General features: G+C 44.6%; 1 protein-coding gene across 2 annotated transcripts in view; it reads right to left on the reverse strand.

Moving 5' to 3' along the window:
• The window catches only part of CHD7 (chromodomain helicase DNA binding protein 7), a 184,621-nt gene extending 165,048 nt beyond the window's left edge, over positions 1 to 19,573 (reverse strand). For both annotated transcript variants that reach the window (XM_028108815.2, XM_028108792.2), the window contains exon 1: positions 19,286 to 19,573. The gene's annotated coding sequence lies outside the window, so the exon portion shown is untranslated. The remainder of the gene's footprint in view (positions 1 to 19,285) is intronic.
• Between the last annotated feature and the right edge of the window lie 1,142 nt (positions 19,574 to 20,715).

Raw genomic sequence — 20,715 nt, forward strand, 5'->3', positions numbered from 1 at the left:
CCCATTTTACAAGTGAAGCACAGAGGTTAATTAACTTGCTTAAGGTCCTAAAGGTAGTTAAGTGTTGGAACTGAGTTTTAAACCCAGGTCATTTGATTCCAGAGCTCTTGGCTTTAATCTTTACGCCATGCTACCTTTCCAATCTCTAACTGTACATCTAAGGAAGCTTTAAAAAAAAAAAAGATTTTATTTATTTGAGAGCGAGCACAAGGAGGGGGGACAGCAGGCAGAGGCAAAGGGAGAAGCAGACTCCCTGCTGAGCAGGGAGTCCGATGCGGGGCTCGGGGCTCGATCCCTGGACGCTGGGATCATGACCTGAGCTGAAGGCAGACACTTAACTGACTCAGCCACCCAGGCATCCCCACTGAGGAAATCTTTAAATCGCTATCATTTTATCTGCAATCTTTCTTTCTTATGGTTGGTGGGGGAGGAAGCTCTGGTGTCCCTATAACAGGTCCACATTTGGGTTTGGAGAAGTCTACCTGACCTGAATTCTTCACATACTGGCCTCCCACTATCTGCTGCAAAATCCTCTCAAATTATCCTAGATACAAAAATAGTAAAGGGGGTCCTTCCTTCCGTTTTATCACTAAGTAGTTAGATTTTAAACTTCTTCATAAACAAGAACCGTTCATTTTACTACTTTTGCATATGTAACCTGTGGGCACTAGCCTAGTAAGCTCAGAATCTATACTCAAATAGCTGATTGTTTGTCAAGTCAAGTTTTTCGTGGTTAACAGTACATTTCTTGTTTTCCTGTGAGTTTTAATCGATGTTGGCATCGGTCTTGTGGAATAGTCTCGGTGACACTGTGTTATGGTACCCAATGTGTTGACAGCAGTCTGGAAGATTAACACTACAAAAAGTTGCCCACTGTCTGCTTTCATTAGGTCCAGCAGCCAAGCAGGGTCATGCTGAAATACCTGATTCATGAATCCATCTCTGCTGAACTCTATGTGCTGCTCACAACTACGGAGCAAGGCGGGTTAGAGATGGCACCAGGGGTGATTAAAGTGACATATAACTGTGAAATCTTTCTGCTCAAGATTAGAGGCCTAGGTTCCAATTTCAGATGCATTGAGTTGATTTTCCTTTTTGTTCAGTAAACAAAACTGAAAAATACAAGTTACTGCAAACTGAAGGGTTTCTTGATTTTTTTTACTCACTGTATTTCATCAATTCCAAGACATACGTTGTTTTTTTTCCACATTTCAATACGTCACATATAGATCTGTCTTACAACTGATACCATCTTAGATTTGATGAAATAGAATAATAAAATATAACTGCTTATATTCTGGATTCTATGGTTTTCAAGTTGTATATTGCCATCAACTGGTTACTCGTTACATAATTAACTTAGGTGACAATGTTAACAACGTGTCTCCATTCTTCCTTTTCTTACCCTCCTCTGTTTGCCATAGAAGATATAATAAAGAATGTGTGAGATAAATGCAAGGTAACATAACTTCAAGAAGACAAAGGCTTTGAAGCTATTTTATTCTAAGTGCAAAGCTGTTACCCTCCTGTGAAGAAAATAGAGCCTGTTTCTCTAGGCTGCATGCAGCCCAAATGTGTTTCTTCCACGAGAAAGACACAATTCCAAGGTGAAAGAGTTCCAGATGCTAAAGTCTTCCTACTAGCTTACATCAACTTGCTCCAAGACACAATAAGCCTTTTAACTCAAGCTCGAAAAACCTCAAGGGCTTTCTCCTCCACCTCCCAAATATCAGAATCATGCTCACATATTTAAACAATTAGGTGAGACGTACAGAAGCTAGCACTAAATATGTCTGAAATTTGAGTGCTAAATGTGCAGTTAATATTAACCAAATTCGGATCTCATCTATAGAAATGTTTTTAAAGACGATTCTTGTTTTCTTTGACTTCAGAAAACTTAAACAGTTGGGAGGGGGTCGTCTTTAAATTCAACTTGCTGCAGAACAAAATTTCTTTGGGATAGAAAAAAAAAGCCAATTATTGCTAAGGGACCTAGAAAAAAGAAAAACCCTGAGAGGGACAAGTGGGACTATTTGTTTCAAAAATATAACCAGCTAAGTTTTGTGGGTTGTTTTTTTTTTTTCAGAAGATTTTCCTGGCCATACCATAAAACACTGAAAAATTGTCAGTCCATCCTTCCATATAAGGTACCAGATAGCTTCTTGGTGGTGGTTATTGTTTTTCCTGATTATAAAAATACCTTTCAGTTCAAAATTTAAAAAATAAAAAGATTTAAAATAAAAATCACCTGCAATCCAAATAACTAACATTTACTGAGTGCTAACAATACAACAAGCACTGTATGAAGCCTTTTAAATGCACTATTATGTTAATCTAAATAAGGCCAGGAGGTAAGTACTATTATCATCTCCTTGTTAACAGCTTAAGAAACTGAGTCTTAGGTAAGTTAAAAAAAAAAAAAAACAAAACAAAACCTGCCTATGGTCAAAGAGCTAGTAAGTCACTTGTCCAAAAGTCACACAGCCAATAAGCTGTTAGAGATTCAAACCAGATCTATTTAACTCAGGAATCGGAGCTTTTAACTAAGTGAAACTGCCAATCCCTGAAATCACTCATGTTTTTAAATTGATAGATTTTCCCCTTGTCTTTCCCTATGCTTATAATTTAATTTGTAAAAAACTGGGACCACAGTTAATATTACTTTGTGCCCTACTTTTACAAGCTTTGTATTTTTAAAAAACATGATTTGTAATGTTTGCATAATATTCTAACATGAATATAACACAAATTTAAGCATTTGCAATTTTTCACTCAGAAAAAATGCTGTGACTTCTTATTCATAATAGCTGACTGCATTTCAGATTTTTCCTCAGACTACAATGGCTGATACTTCAATGGCTATTTATAAATGTCTTGAGACATATAATCTATAGTTTCGTTGCAAAATATTTGGATTTATTGAACTTCAGACAGCAGTGAGTGTGCAAGTTTCACCAATATATTCTGGCAGCATCAAGAATATTTTTTAAATTTTACTAATTTGACAAGGAGGAAAAAAGTATCTCGTTTTAATTTGCACTTCTTTTATTACTCCACAATTTGAAAATGTTCATGTTTACTGGCAACTGAATTTTCTTCTATGCATTACCTACTGGTATCCTTTACTGCTTTTCCATTGGGCTGCAATGTTTCTCTGCTGTATTCTCTCACAGAAAATGCTGATTTGTCTTTTTAACAGATCCACACACACACAGAGCAGATGAAGTATAAAACATGAGACTGTTCTTCCTAATGTTGGAACACATACATACACTTAAAAAAAAGTTGAACTAGAGTAAGCTGATGAACTTCAGTTTGCAGTAACTGTATTTGTATGGCCTTCTTACAGACTCCTAATCATACTGCCTTTGGGCTGTTTGACTCTAAAAAAGTAATATTAATATTAATATTCTATAGGATACCGTCGTGTTATTCCGGGGGTGCCCATGCTGTAAAGGACATTCACAAAAATAAAGTCAAGCTACATGTGAAAAGAGTTCCAAAATCATCTTCATAAGATCCATTTATTTAAAACAACAAACAAAAACAGTCTAGTATTTGGCCATTTCTTGAACTGCAAGTTGCACAACTTTGTCAGTTAAGTAGCTTTACTTTGGAACCTTTCTAACGTGATCATTTTTTTCTTTCTATACATCTTACCCTCCCAATCTAAGTTCACAATACCAAACCCAAGTTCTCATTGAAGCCTTTCCCAGCTCCACACCAGACCCCCTGGAGTGCCCAGCTCCCATCCTCCTCCTCCCCCACCCCCCCCCACCCCTGCCCTTGCTAGCAGCCCAGTCTCAACCTCTCCTCTTCTACTTCCCCGCACTCAGGGCTCCAACCACTGCTGGCTGGCCAACTCCAACCACTCTGACTTTTTGCCTCTAGTCCCTCTTCAACTGCAATCCATCACATGTTGCCAAACTAACCTTTCAACTCCATTCCATCACGTAATGGAAGTCAGGACCTAACACTCTGGACTTAAAATTTCGCCATAGCCCACACCCTCCTTGTCTATCCCAACCCTGCTCCTTTCTTCCTGGCCAACTCTGATCCTCCCTGAGCTGGAAGGCTTCGCTCAGCCACGCTGGACTGACCCAGGGGGAGAGAGGAGGAGGGGACAGGTGCATGGCAGGGGCTGTGTCGTTCTCCCCAGCTCCTATTCTCCCAGGGAGAGCACTGGGAATCAAAGTCCCCTGCACTGGCCCCTGCAGGTTGCTCTGGGCTAGCCGTCTGTTCCTGGCCAGCACCCGTGGCTCACGGCAGTCTCCATGCTTTTGTTCGTATTATTTCTCAGCTACTTCAACCTACCAAAAGACAGTGAAGTCAGACCTCTTGATTTCTTTCTCCATTACCAAGCCCTGCACTGGCGGCTTGCAGTTGCTACTAGACTGACAGCATGACACCTTTTTAGCACTTAATTACACACCGTGCTGTCCTGTTCACATTGTCACATGTGGATTAACCTGCACTTCCTAGCTATGGGTAACAATTTTAGTACCTCCCACGGAACTTGTAATTTTACACGGGCACACCTTCACAAACATCAAAGTCATACTAAAAAGGTAGCGAAAATATTCTAAAGATCTACATGCTCATAATTCTATTACCTTTGAAAGGAGTTAAGGAAATAACAGCTTTCATCAGCCACATCCAGATTCCCGAAACCCAAAAAGATTGTATTATAAACCTCACACAGAAATTGCCATTTTCTCTTTAGAGATGTAAATCTGAAAACATTACTGAATTTTTCCCTGCCTGTTACTGGCCACGTCTTTGCATTCATTAAAGTCCTTCCTAGAACTGATGTGGGCACAGCCCTTTACGTAAAAGCTCACTTAACATGGATTCGGATAGGTCCAGTTTTCTGTAACACCATTCCTAGAAGTCTGCCGTACTCACAGCGAGCTGGGAAGTCAGGCATCCGCCTACATCCCAGTGTCACCAAATGGCTCCTCCTGCTAACATCACCCACTCCAGGAGTTACTTAAATCATGCCCAATTCAGCCAGCAATTCCCTCCCAAAAGGATTTGAGGGGCTATTTTAACAGTTTTCCCTCCAACACAATCTTAGAATACGGACATTATTCTGCTAACCTACAAACACACGGGATTAACCCACAGCGCATCTTCCGTACCTAACCCAAACAATGCCACAGTGGAAAACCGCATTTGGGTCAAATGCCAGGACCATGATGATGGGGTCTGAGGAGGCCAGAATAACTCTCACCTCCTCTTCCCCACCCACATTCTGAACTACCTGGGAGACAGCCAAGCAAGGGGAGGCTATCTGCCACTGAGGGCAACCTGGCACGCCTGAGCCCAAGCCTCAACAGTCAACTTGTCAGGCCCAGCTGCATGCAGGGGCCTCTGTCATGGAGGTGGCCCTACGAGGAGCAGAGCTGGAGGTAGGACCCACGCTTCGCAGGAAGCCGCGTCCCACAGCCAGCTCCTTCTACACTCCCAGTCCGGGTGGTGGGATGCAGGCAGCGGCAACCCCGGCACAGAAGGAAGATGCAAAAGGACAGGAAGGGGAGGGAGGGTTCCCCCAGACACTGGTTACTGCCCGGCTCTCCTCCAGTGCAAGTAACAATGACGGCAATGGCCCAGCAGGCCCGGGACTGTGTTCTAATAGCCAAGCAGGCGTCAGGGAGAATGCAACGTAGTGGAAGAAGCCAGGATGCCAGGGCACAAGGATGGGGCACCCTCAAAAGAGAAGGAGCCTGCAACACACCACCGGTGGCCAAGATCCGGGAGCCAGGGACTGCCGACGTCAGTGCAGGCTTGAGAGGGAGAACCAAAATTCAAGAGAAAGAACTGGGTTTGGAGTTTCAGGCTTTTGTTATGCTTTGGCAGGAAGGAGGAGGTGTTAGGAAGACTTAGGTTTTAGACAGGTTGGGGACATCGAGGATAGAAGCATGGGAGAGATACTGGAAACGATACAAATTTAGGAGCTCACCCCACAGAAACAAGAGCTGAGGCTGGGGGCCTGAGGCAGGCCCGAGAGCAGACCAAGATCAAAGCCCTGAGTGTAGGCTGTCCGCAGGGAGCCAGGAGAGGAAGGGGGAACTGTGGGGACAGAGGAGGCAAGGCCAGGACCCTGATGGAGCCTCTGTGCCAGGGTCCGGGGAGACGAGTACTGAGAGGACAGAGTCGTTAGTGAGCGCTAAACCAGAAAGGGAGGGAGGAGAGCCAAGGAAAAAAGCCTCGGTGCGGGTGCTTTGTCAGCCCTCAACATGAACACCGAGTCTCTTCTGGAGAGTTATGCTGACAAGTCCTCAAAGACAGCACTAACCCACTCGCCAAATTACATTTTGAGAGGACTCTCATTTTAAAGTTGTTACATGTCCTTGGAAATGATACTGGCTTGGAATGGGCTGCCTAAAACTAGTACTTACTGCTGCATGGTAGCCTATTCGTTGTTCATACCCCTACCATGTAAACCAGAACTACACATAAAATGACATTTTAATTATTCTGTGGCAGGAAGGAAAATCAAATGTAGCAAATAAATACAAAACAAGCTATTCCCCAACCCTTTTTGACACCACCTTTAAAGTCGACTATGTTTTTAAACTCCTAACCCATGTCTGCCCTTCTTTGCCTTCTCTATTAATTGGCACACGCACCAAAACGGCGGCTACATTTCACTCATTTGCATGTAAGAGAATAACAGTACTTGCAGCGCTGCAAAAAAAATATCGTTAAGAATACATGAGTTGGGTTTCCTTTTTTCTCAATTGTTTTGTATTTCCCGGGTATGCCCACTGTGTAACTACCACATTTGCCTAAATGTGTGGCTTCTTAGAGTACATCAGAGACATGGAGATGAAGAGTAAGATCTTAGATGGCCCACAGAGATTCCAACTCAGCAGGATGGGCGGGGAGGAATCTGCATTTTTAGCAAGTACCCCAGATGACTGTGTCAATTCTAAAGCATGACAAATATCTATTGTATTAGTTATTCTAATCTTACCACATGCACTTTTAAAAATAACTACCTAAAATCCTGAAAATCACCTAAATGGACTCATTTTATGGGTCCCTTGAAGAAAAGAGATGAAAAAGCTACCTCAGCCCAGCTCACCACTCCACTCTTTCTTAAAGACCAATGGATGCATTATTTCTGCAAAACAACCTCATACACCTTCTGAATCCTGGTGAGGTGGAAGGTAGAAAGCGGAAAGAAGGAGGAGATAAAAACATTGTTAAAAAGCTGCTTTTCTGCCCCAAGAATGATGGATGATCATTTTCTATGTTTCAAAACAGTGAGAAAAGGGAAAGGTGGAGTTCCTTTCACAAAGGAGAACACTGGGAGAGTAAGAAATACACAGGTAAATTTCACAGGGATATGAATTACTGCTGTAGTGCTTCGAATCATTTGAATCATTGACCCATTTTCTCACCTCTAGCCTAGTAGGTGAAACAAGTCAAATCTCTTACTAGAGCCAACAGCTGGCCCAAGCAGTCATTTTTAGAGAAGGCAAAGGTAATGAACAGTCATTTTTCAGGTCTGCCAAGGGAAGACATTATTGTTATTATTGCTGTTATTATTGCAGCAGTGACCCATAAAGGAAAATACCAACGATGTGGGCATTTCCCAAGGTTCTGAAAAGCCTGAGCTGTAAAGGATGACAGTCGGTCCCAACATCAACCATTCTGCTCACAAAAGCCTGGATTCCGGTGCAGCTCCCTGGACAGCACATTGCCTTTTGCCCCCGCACAGAGAAAGTCCAACATCACCACAACACACACCTGCCAGCCGGCAATCCAGTTACAGCAGTGTCCCCACCGGTGGGCTCACCTGCGTGGGGAAAGCACCCAACTATGTTACTGCACTGTGTCCTTACAATTGTATCTGACAACACATAAGACAGACGCTTCCTTATCCTGCTGCACCCGAGCAGCTAAGTGGAATGGCTCTCAACAGCCCATACTAGCCACAAAGTTCTTTATAACACCAGCCCAGATACTTGTTTTTGTTTTTCAATGAGCGGGGAAATGGAAAACTTAAATGCTAATTCTGGTGACAAACCCAGCTCTGAAACTTAACACAATCAAGACAAAAATTTAAATTTTAATCACACCAAAAAAATGGCAAAACTTAAGTTTCAACTAGAAGCTCGCTGTATTCAAGCTAGTGAACAGTTTCTTCAGTTGCAAAGGCGGGGGGGTGCGTACTATAAACATGAAGAAAACAGAAACATTTCACCACAGAATATTTCTATGAGGCAAAGCAGTAGCAGCATTTAGGATGTTTTCTTTCTTTCTTTTCTTTTTTAATCCTCTGGAAAAGAAACACACGTCTACCGCATAACATACAAGTCTACTGATTTACACAGTTGAATTTTATACCAATTGAAACAACGCATTGCATGGCTGGAGAAGATGGCCTGCTGTCTTGTGTGTTAGCAGAAGCAGTTGACAAGGAGGATGCATATTCACCCAAGTTAAAGCATCTATGAAGAACAAGTGACTGCGAGCCTAAGTTGCATCCTGGGTTCCTGCCTGGGCAACTCAAGTCCTGTGTAATGAGGAAAAGATGTTAAGTGAATTATATCTTGGGTAAACACTGGGAAGGAACATTCAGGAACGCCAATTCTGTAGCAAGCTGAATACTCTGATGTTGGCTAGGTCTTGGACTGGTAAGCAAAAACAGGGCTGGGACACCAGGAAGTCTTGCAATGAACATGTGTCTTTTAGGTTGAAAGCACTGGCAATTAATAAGATACAACATCTGAGTAGAAGAAACTTCACTGATTATAATCCATTAATAGACACCTTTCTGCCTCTCAATTTCTTTCCAGGAGGCAGCCCTCCAAAGCACGGGTACGTGAAATCTTGATAAACTCACCCTACTTCTAAGGCCTCCATTCGTTTGTTTGATGAGGCCATCCAAAGCAGCTTCTGCGAGAGGTTAATGCCACACACAGGCTACTAAATGAGCCTATCCTGATTTGCATCCCAACTCCACCTTTAACAGCTGTGATTTGGGGCAAATTTATTAAACAATCTCTAAAACTCCATTCCCTCACCTATAAAATGGCATGCATTGTTCCTACCTCAGCAATTTTTGTTGTTTTAAGATTTTATTTATTTATTTGACATGGAGAGAGAGCGAGCACAAGCGGGAGAGGGGAAGAGAGAGAAAAGTCCCTGTCGAGCAGGGTGTGGAAGGGCCCGAGCCAAGGACCCCGGGATCCTGACCCAAGCCGAAGGCAGATGCTTCACCAACTGAGCCACCCAGATGCCCCTCTACCTCAGCATTTTGATTAATCCTACTTCAGAATTCAATGAAAACAGTTCATGTAAATAAGGAGTTTAGCAAAATGTGAACTCACAAAAAATCCATGCTCTGTAAGTGTTACCTACTGAGATCAAGCCCTTAGAGTCAGTCACTGTTACTTAAGAAACTTTGATTTTGATACAATTTCCCAAACTTGCAATAAAGATGCAAAAACAGTACAAGGAACTCCCATGCATCCATGTTTATCAAGTGTTTGCATTTTGCCGCACCATTTTATTTTGCCCTTAAAAGTTACTTTTAAGTGAAAATAAAATGAAAGTTGTCTACACTCCATCTCTTCCGTCGTCATGCCAGTCTGGATAGCAGTGGAATTCCAAGGAAACTATCCCAGAGCCTTGCCCTTCCAGAGGAAGGGAACCCTCCCACTCTCTTGTGGCTTCTCCAAATCCTGGCCCCAATCTACTTTCATTTTAGATCCCATCTTGTTTCTTCCTTAAGCAATAAAGAGAATTTGGAGAGGACAGGACTGAATCAAATGTTCAGCAACTTGAAGACTTGTAAGAACACTCTAGCTCTCCAGTCTGAACTGGGAAGTTCTACTATTCCAGAACTGATCGAATATGCCCACACCACTGACTTTCTAGGGTCACATCATCCAGCATTTTGGGAGAAGTGCAGGTTGGGGGAAAGAAGGAGTGACCGGTTTGCTAGCGAGACGGCCACCATTCAGGCTGTAGATGGGTATCTTATAGCTCGAAAGGAAAAACTAGTCCCTCAAATTTATCATTTTTTAGTAGCTGGGATATCTCAACTGCCTCTCAGTAACCAACAAGTTAGCTAAACAACATCTAGTTATACACCAGGACAAGGGCACGTATAATTTTATGCCTACTCCTGGGGAAAAGTGAAAATGGTATAGCCGGTCACTACTGCAGGTCACTTATTCTTTCCAGTCATAATTTAGGGTTATGGGGGCTTTTTAGATTAAAAATAAAATCAAGATATATGGTTTGATAAGCTCAATGAGTAAGAGTAAGCTAACAGTAACTACTCAATACATATGCCATATGCTATACCAAGTGCTTTAAGTAAAGTATTTCATTAATCTTCCACCATAACCCTGGATAGTTGGTAGTAGTATTATTTCTACTTTTATGATTCACTCTCTGACCTGATGTCAGAACTCAAGTTCTCAGCCACCACAGAATAAAACCTCCATAAGAACAACTGTTCTCACCTCCATGGGACAGTAAGGGCAGAAAGAGTGAAAGGCATGGGACCTAGTCATTTAGACGCCAAGACCTATGGCCCCACAAATACAGTAGGCACAAACAGAGGACGTGTGGACAGAAATAACCTGGACTGACTGGATCCAGTAACAGGGTATGATACAGGATGACAGGGTGTTGTAAGTATTTTTAACAGACCTTTGTCTATTAATTCAGAAATGGTGGTCTCAGAGCTGATCGAGGACACAACGGAGCAAGATGGTTACACATGCAGATTCTGGACACTGGCCAATCTAGATTCAAATTCCTCCTCCATCACTTGCTAGAATTGTAAGGTCCTGGGCAATTTAAGCTCTCAACCGAGGTCTCCTCATCTATAAATGGAGACAGTAATTCTACTTATCTCCTAGGTTCTGATAGGTAAATGAAACAATCCATTAAAACACTTAGCATAATGCCTACTTGATTGGAAATGCTCCATAACTAACTGCTGGTTAGTAGCTATGGTTATTACTGTTATTTATAATGTTGTTTTGTTATTTCTACACCATTTTAGCTGATTGCCCCAGCACAACCTAATAGAAAAAATAAAGTTTCTTAATTTAATCAAGATTTTTAAATTCTCAAGATGAGTCTGCATGATTTTTCTGACAAGATCAATACACCTGCAATCGGCCAAAGCAAAACTCCAAGCACAAACAAGGTCAAGTATACGAGAATATAAAATATTGCAATAGAGAGGTTTCAAAAAAGTTCACCTTGAGGATGTAGGCTTAACAGTTTCAATGTTAGTCCCATCCATAAATAAAGTAATTTCTAGACCCATACACTTTAAAATACATCACCAAGCAAAGCACATTTTTGATTGTACACCTGTGCTCAAATTGATTTTATTATTCACTTAGTGCAATGGAAGGAACTGCCTTGGAAACTAAAGCATGCTTATAATTCTATAAGGGACTTTCTCACCATTCGCCTCTTAGTATCACGTTAAAGATGAGAGTTTTTAGGTGCGTTTAAATAATAGTACACTTGCTAATTATGTTTTAAACACCAACAGATTCTGCTATGGGTATCTTACAGAAGAATAAAAAGAGAACAAAGTGGACTCTTTAAAAGATTAAAGTAGCCCCCAACTTGCCACAGGACTAGGGGAAAAAATTAATTACTGAGGTATCACGTATCCTTTATCAGACCTACTGCAGCTACAGTGTAAAAATCTCTTGACTATTTTAAGTGGTGGATACCAGGGAGAGTATGACATGTCAAAACTAACACAGTGTCTAATTGCCTGCCTTTCCCTCCACAAAGTCTCAATGTGGCAATCCAGGTCCCAATTGTGCCCATGCTGACAGTGACTCCTTGCCTGACCTGCCCTGCCCCACACCCCATATATGAGCTACATGGTGGAAAACTCAAACCTGCTATCTCACTGGCCTTGCAGAGTGGAGGTGGGAGGGGGCGGGACAAATCAACATCTTTATTCTTCCACTAAAACCCACATCACAGGAACCTGCACGCAGCTTTCCATTTAGTGTCTACACCTCTGAGAAGGCAATGATTTCTTAAACTTTAAGAATACACTGCTGATGAGAGCAAACAAAAAAAATATATCTTAAAAAGTTTTTGAAAAACTTAAAACTATCAAGTTGAAGAAAGAGTGCAACAAGCAAACTGCCACAGAGTAGGGGACAACAAGTCTATCGGAAGGTAGACTAAGCGTGCCCAGCTGTTCTATTCCACCACAGGAAACCTACTACTCCTGAGGTTTCAACTTACCCAAATAATCGCTCAGAACAACTAGAGGTAAAACTTTCACAATAAGTATGCCCCTACAATCAATCTACATCCCTAAATTCGCCTGTAAAGCCACATGATCTTGCCTATCCTGAAGGAGACAGGAACAACTCAGGGAGACTTGACCATGTCACACTGGCCACCAGAGAAGCCTACGAAGAACAATGTCAATGACAGTGCCTTTGAAACAGACCCCTACCCAAAGGCAAGAAGTCCCAGGAAGGATTTTTTCACGCACACCAAGATCAAAGTCTGATTTATAATAAATATAAGTGGGTAATATCATTACCTACATAAACTAACAAACACAAAAATATAAACACTTCCCTCAAAAACTGTTTCAAGATAAACGTTCAGGATTTTTCATAATTTATCTCATTAGAAGCTTTTCTGGATTTATCAGTTAGCATCTCTCATTTGCTACCAACCATGCTGTATAATCCACTTTTTATAATAATTGAACAAAGTGGCTTTTAAGATAATTTACATGGCAAAGTTATACATCCTCCACTAAAAAACAGGTAAGGATTCTGACGTAGGATGGTATTTTCTCCACAATTATTTAAGTATTGTATCATTTCTACCACACCCATGTACGACTGCAACCAGCTCCTAAAATACAACTAACTCCCCTGGCTGAGCACAGTGGGACCCACTGGCTGTCTCCTGGGAACCTGAGCACCTTGTGCCCATACGTAACTAGCAACAGAAAGCCACCATCACAATGTGGAGATATAGAAGAACAAAATGTGGCAAAGTCTGCTTACCATAGGATTCTATTATCAGTCTATAATGAGCAAACTTATACAAAGTGCTATATCTCAGGCAACTAACAAAGTGCCATATTATTAGGCAAATAACAAAGGTTTCTTCTCAAACCGCCCCCCCCCCATTTCATTGACCTTCACCAGCACTCCTTGGGGGACTCACCATATACCACCTTTTGAGGAACCTTGCAGATCATTTTGGGAAAGTTTTGGAATGCCACTAGCAATGGAAAGAAAGCTGAGCAATGGCATCATGGTCCATTATCTGCTACCTCAGACATACGCTATAAGAGCTAATAAACACCCTCCTCAAATCTGGTCCTCATGAGGTGCTCCCTGCCTCAGTGAATAGCATCACCAGTCAGTCAGCTAGCCAAGCAGTGTATATGCTAGAAATCTACATTCCCTGACACATTCTTCTCCTTGAGAGCAAATCTATCCTCAAGTCCTATTCACTGAACCTCCTTAGTATTTTTCACACCAGTACATTTTTCTCCATCCCCACGGCCATCAATTTGTCCAAATCATTATTATTTCCCCATCAAATGGACCACCACAATAGCAGGCTGGATGCTATCCCTAACATATTCTACCTCTTCAGGCCCAGCCATCAATCCAATCTTCTTTAGAAAATAAATCTGTTTCTGTCAAACACTGCTTAATACTCATCAGTGGCTCTGTAACTTTTTTTCAAATCCCAAATTCTGTATTCCATAGACCCCACCCAAGCTGGCCTCTGCCTGTCTCTTGAGTCTCATGTAGCTGCTCTCTAGAGACCTCAAACACACTACCTCCCTCCTCTTCTAGCATCATTTAGATGGCAGTGCTATAGCCACTTCCTAAGGGCTGACACCCCCCCCCCAGCTAGACAGGCCCCCAAGTCACTCTCACTCCTCCCAATATCCACTGCATAGCACCTAGGACAGTCCGGTTGCTTTATTTAGGTTTTGTCTGGGTCTACCACGTCTTCTTGTTGCACCCCTGTATTCCCAACACAGCACCTTTCAGGTGGCAGGTACTCAATAAATACTTGAATGGATGAACAAGAAAACAAGACAAACCAGGAAAACTAATCGTAGTCCACAGTCATTTGCCGCTAGAGCCAAGCCTGACACCTACAGCACTTTAGGGGCTAAAAGGGCCATTTAAGAAAGTGTCACCGATTCCACACTGGCATAAGCAAATACGCCCAAGGACCAATCAGCCTTTTACTACCAAGTTATGCTTCTGTATTACTATTCTACATTATTTTTTAACAGAACCCTCTAAAAATACTTCACTGAGAAAACAATCATGTTTTCAGTCACCTAACGTTAGTTAAAAGGTACAAAAATCTAGTTATGATAATGAATACAAGCTTCTAAAATGAAAACAGTAATCAAATCTTGGAATAATTATCTCTGCATTTTTCTACATGGATAATCAGTTTTACAAAACAAAAAACAAAAAACCTCCAAACCATTACATAGCAGAGACAAATAAATTATTATTGGCTTAAGAACACCTTTAAGAGCTGCGCTTAATTCTTAAGCCAAAGGTACTTTTGATCAGAACCTAAGAGGGAGAGCGAGACTCTTGCAGAGCCAGCTCAGTCATCCAACAAAAACAAACCCAGTACCTCCCCTACACCGGCACCAAGCTAGGCACCAAGAAGACAACCATGACCAAGACAGCCCTGTAATACTGGGTGACCAGCCAGAGGCAGTTCATTTAATTAATCTCTCTGGGCTTTAGTTTCTTAATCTGTAAAATGAGAAAGTTAGACTAGCTCTCTAAGGTCCCTCACTGTCTAAATATCCAAAGATTCACTAATGATTTTAAGATAAATTTCTATTTGACAATATCCTGATGATTTCCTACTTCTGTTCATTATTCTTATCATAAAGGTGTGGTTTAAGAATTTTAATATATTGATAAAAGTAAAATATAAAAGATCAGCAGTAGCATTTTTCATTACCTTCCTAGCTCCTAACTACCACCATAATCAGCTATGGTCTTCTGCCTGTCATAATTGCAAACCAACCTGAAATACAACATGACATCTTATTTTTTGTAGAAAAATTAGGTGATCATTTACTCCCAATTTCTTTTTATACTTTGCCATCATCCATCATCTTTGAATATCAAAGGGTTTTTTTAAAGCAATGCAAAATAATAGTTTTCTAGGAAAAAAAGGAAAATTTTATCACCCAAATAAAGCTATGACTTTAGAAACCTGATTAGATATAACACTAAACTCTGAATTTCGAATGATATAAAAAAGAATAGCCTTTTTAAAAAGATACACAAACGTGTCCGTACGAATGGGCAAGACAATGAGAGTCACACAGGGCCAATGTGTTCCTGATATCATCTCAACATCATCCAAAATGTTCCTTCGCCATCTTTTTTTTAGTGAATTTAGCTGTGTGACCTATAGCTATTTAAGTGCTTGTTTGTTTACATCTAAAATCCATCTGAATACTGAAAGTAAATCACTTTATTACAAAGCTGAAGCATTAAGGGCTTTTTTTTTTTTTTTTTTGTAGTCACACACTTTACTCAGCCCTGACTAAGCATTTTTATTCTTGCAATGCCTTATTTATAGATGTTTATAAGATGGCCCTGGTGTCTGCTATCAAATCCGAAAGGCCATATATGGATAACAAAGGATGAAAGATAACTACCTCCAAAGTTAACCTTAAAAGTTAAATGTGAGTATTTGGTTACCTAAAGAACTCTCTCTCCCACTAGACAGGAAACTCTCTGAGGGAAAGCCCTGCCTCTTATTTGTCATTTACACACCGAAAGGCTTACCAATGAACACGGAAACAAGAGTAAATAAATGGATGGCGACTTTACCGCAAGCAAACTTTCTTAAGCACAGGGAATAAAATGTTGTAAGCCTAGGTCTGAGATAACTACTCCTAATCTTGGCACTTAGATTGCTCTTATACACTGAAGCACTCAGATTGTATTCTCTCACAGATGAAAACACTCTTTTTCTTTTGACCTAACTGCCTAAAAACCATACTATAAATATTACATTATTGACTATGTTTGTATGAGAAAGTTGTAACGTTTCTCTGATACATTATTATAAAGGTACTCCTCACAATATTCATTTTAATTAAATAAAAGAAAGACTCTCATGAAAAAAGTTTGGGAAATAGTCCTATAAGTCCCACTGATTAAAAACTAAACCAAATACAGGTGAATCTATGAAAGTTCTATTTTAAAACTAAGTTACTAGATGCATTTTAAACTTGACTTCGATATTTTAAACTTGGGGGAAAGGCATTATCTTTTCCTCAAAAGAGGAAAATACCATGTTTGAGTTTTTAAACCATCACCATTACGTATGATACACAACCTATATCATTTTTCAATCCTGACTTCCATGTAAAGACATAAAGGAAGTAATTTTTTAAATTAACTTAAAAATACACCTATTGATTAAACCAATATAACTAGTTTGGAATTCCCATGCCAGTCTATATTATTATTCATTTCTTACCTAAAAATTCATTTGAATCTTGAAAAACCTAGAATTCCTCAGGCTTCAACTTACTGTCTTGCACAGAGGGAGGAAAAAAATAGAACATATCAAGAGAATATAAATTATAAAATACATAGTGCTGGAAAATAATTCTTAAGTGTCATGGTGAGGAAATTCACCTGTTACAAGCCTCACAAAAATCCATTATTCTCTTTATCAGGTCATCAAAAAGGGGAGAATGTCATATTCCCACTAGTGGCAAAATAAGAAAATTCGGTTCCTAAAATTTACTGCAAGTCCCTATCAATTTCCAAATTGTTTACTTTGGAACTTTTTTCTACAGTACAGATTTTTCCAGGGAAAATAAACTTTTCATGAGCAAATCTGGAAGACATAAAATGTCTCCTACTTATTATCACCTAGAAAGGCAAACCGAGTACTGTTCCGTGCCCCAAGCATCTAGCTTTCAGCCTCTTTATTATCATTGTCAATGAATGGGCCCCAGTCAAATGAAAGCTGCCATTTTAGGGTAAAGACTGGAGGGCTTCTGTTGTGCAACAGCAAGACAAAAACACTCCGCGACAGATGTACTCTGGGGGCTGGGAGACGGATTCAACTTCATAAAATCACTGCTCAAGTTATTTCTGAAATAAGAATTACCTAGTACTCACACATTACTACAATCTAAATAGAATTATAACTGGGATAAACCAGGTTCCCATGCTGTTAAGGTCGTAGTCACTAAGATTTGTTTGTCATCATTAGAATTGATCTGTGAGGAAATAAAGAGAACTACTTTTTTTTTCCTATTTGATTACGTATAGTGAGTACTCCCCCCCTCTCGTTATTGGGAGAGAATTGGGGGGGAAATACACTCAACCTCTTTGAAAGGTATTGCCCACTGCAAAGACGGCTTAAATTAATATTTTTAGAAAATAAAAATCAGGGCCTTCATATAAATCCTTTTAAAATAAATTAAAATATTCAACATACCCCAGCAATCGAGCCCAGAGAATGGACATATTTCAAGATAAGTTATTTAAATCGATTGCTAGATAATATACAATGAGAAACTAAAAAGTATACTTAGCGAGTGGAGAGCTGGATAGTGTATCTAATTCTAGCAATTCAAAAGGAAACTCTCCATGTGGGTTGCTACTTTTCTTTTGTCCATTGTCTGTTCAGAAGAGGGGGGAAAAAAACTAGTTTAAAATCGAGGCGTGAACAGTCTCTAAAAGTGACCTCCGGGAAAACCGTCCGACCCATAGCAGGAGCACTCCCCGCGCCGCCCGCTCTACGTGGGCGCTCACAAAGCGGGCGGCCGGCCGGGAGTTTGGGGTGCGCTCCCACGGCGCGGGGCTCCTCGAGGCAGAGCCATCCGGAGAAAGGCGGCTCGGTAATGATGGCTGCTCGGGGCCGGCGGCTCCTTCCCCGGAGCCTCCCGACCCCCCCCCCACCCCCGCCCGGGATTCGCCGCCCTCCCCACTTCCCCCAGGCCGCGCTCGCCCCGCGCGGACGCGGCCGCACCGCAGCCCACCGGTGCCCGCGCCCCCGCACCCCCGGTGAGCCCAATCCCCGGTGCGAACCAAACAAACAACGCGTCCCCCGCCGCCCTCCTTCCTTTCCCCGCTGACCGCTTGGCCTCCAGCCACCTCGGCCGTTCACACTCCGAACGGCGGATCTCTGCGGGGGCAGAGCGCACCCGAGACACCTCGGGGGCCACCTGGTGACCCCCCCCAGGCGCTGACCCCCGGCGGAGTCGGGGGTGGGGGAGCTGAGTTGCCTCGGGGGGTTAAAGTCGCTATTATGCAGTCGCCGCCGCCGGCCCGGCCAGCTCGGCAAGGTGGGGTCCCCTCTTCGCCGCGCCTCCCCGCGCTCGCCCCGGCCCCGCTCCCTTTCTTCTCCTCCTCGCGCACTTGGGAGTCGCCGGGGAGCCCCGAGAGCCCCCAGCTCCGGGCTCGCAACTCCGCGCCCGCGGCCGGCACGGGTTGGGGTCCGGACGCCCCCAGCGCCGCGTGTTCGCGCCGCCCCCGCCCCACGCGGCGCCCCGCGCACTTTCCCCGCCACCGACCCACCTCGCCCGGTGGCCGTCCCCGCGCGGGCCGGCGCCGCCGCGCCAGGAGGGACGCACTTTGTTCGCGCCGGTGCGGCCGCCGCTCCCGGCGAGCGCGGCGTGGTCGGTCCGGAGCGGGGGGCGGGGGCGGGAGGCGGGGGTCGCCGCCGTCCCCGAGCCGCCGCCGCCGCCGCTCAGCCGCCCCGCGCGCCCATCGCCCACTCGCACTTGAGTTGGAGCCCAACTTTTCCTCCTTCCTTTTTCTTTCGAATGGAGCCGGCAACTCGTGCTCGGCGCCGGCGGGAGGAAACGCGCTCGCGCTCCTCCGCGCGCAGACACGCTCCCTCCTGTCCCCCGTCCCCCCCCCACGCCGGCAGCACAACAAAAAGCCATTTACATGCGAGGAAGTGACCCTCGGCCGGACCGCGCGCCCCCGCCGCCGCCGGCCCAGCGGACGCAGGCAAAAGTTGGGGCGCCGGGCGGCGCTCGGGGCGCGGGTTCGGGCCCCGCGGGCGGCGACGCCGGCGACACGGCACGGGCGGCGCTGCGCTCCTGCGCTGGCCCCGGCCCCCGCCCGCCCTCGCCCCTCGCCCCTCGCCCCGCACACGCCCAACTCCTCGCTCCCAACTCCTCGCGCGGCCCCGGCCACGGCCCGGAGCGATTTCCTGCCGCCGCCCCTCCCGGAGGCGCCCGGCGAACTCTCGCGCTCACCGGGTCGGTCGGTAGGGCTCCTCCGCTGCCCTGTGCCGAGGGGAAAACAAAACGCAGAACGGGCTCCGGAGTTGGCTCGGCGGCCGCGGCCAGGGGGCTAATCCACGGGCGCGGAGTTGGCCGGGGGCGAACGGGGCTCTGGCGAGTTTCAGGGTCTCCGGGTCCCCGGGCCGCCTCCTCAGCGGCGCTCCTTTGTGTAATTTCACTCGATTCAAGTTTAATCCGATAGTTCCCGAGCACGAGCGCGTCCGCACTACCACGGCTCAACCCCCGCGCCGCCGCCGCCGCCGCCGCCGCCGCTGCCGCCGCCGCCGCCGCCGCCGCCGCCGCCGCCGCCGCGGCCCCAGCACGCCAGCGCCTGCGCGCGCCCGGCACGCTGCGCGCGCCCGAGGCCGCGGGGCCGCGCGCGCCCGCCGGCGGCTCCCTCCGCGCCGCGCCCGCGCGCCGCCACCTGACGTCAGGCGCGCCTGGCATAATTTATGCAAGAATTCGGCCGGGGTGGCGGAGGCCGAGGGAGAGGCCGAGAGAAAAGGGGCGGCGCGGGGCTGCGGGGCCGCGGGCTGCGGAGGGCGGGCCGGGCGCCACTTCCCGTCCCCGGGCGGGCGCCGGCGCTGCGGGCGGTTCTCCCCGCCGGCCGGTGCGCGGCCGCCGTGCAGCCTCTCTGGCAGGGCTCCTCCGAGCGCTTGGCCGCCGCGCGGCAGCGCCCCGGGCGCGGGCTGGAGAGGGTGCCACGTTTCCCCGCGCGGCACCTTCCCGGAGTCAGGGTGCGCCGCCCCGGGGCAGGAAGCGGCGGCTGGGAGCCAGCAGCGGTCCTCCTGGCCACAGCGAGGGGTTTCCAACGCTACGCGGACGGCGGCGGCTCGAGGGGTTTGGATGTCTCTTCTGTAATTATCCTTCAACTTGAAATTATTTTCCCACATGAAATTATTTAGAATGGACACATACCATTTCAGCTAGATTTATCCTGCCTCTCTCCACATTGCTTTTCCTACCTCCTCGTTGACAGGACAGCCGGACCCACTACTAGATCAAAAAGTTTAACTAGATGGCGTTGATTTTGTTGAATTTGTTACCATGCCAAAAAAGGGGGAGAGAGCGCAGTCATTATGAAACAAAGAAATAGGTTGTGTGCCCATTATTAAGCGTGTCAGGACTAGAATGTTTTAATCATTCTTTGGCAAAAATGTCACTTTTATATGATCTCCTAACCTTTAATGTCCACACCTCTTCTTCTGTTTCTCCTCCCGGTACAAAAGGAATAGTAAACCTGGAGAAAATTTTCCTGTATTAATTTTCCTTTTAGGAGATAAATCTGCAACATTTACCGAGCACTTTCTGTGTGCAAGTTAATGAGCAATGATAATTCTTTTAAACTGTCAACAATTGTACACTAAGATGATGTTATTAGGTTGAAGATTACATTTACTGTT

This window comes from Eumetopias jubatus, unplaced genomic scaffold (assembly GCF_037043125.1).
Source record: "Eumetopias jubatus isolate StellerSeaLion01/CBP00866 unplaced genomic scaffold, mEumJub1_p1.0 scaffold_4, whole genome shotgun sequence".
Taxonomy (NCBI): Eukaryota; Metazoa; Chordata; class Mammalia; order Carnivora; family Otariidae; genus Eumetopias; species Eumetopias jubatus.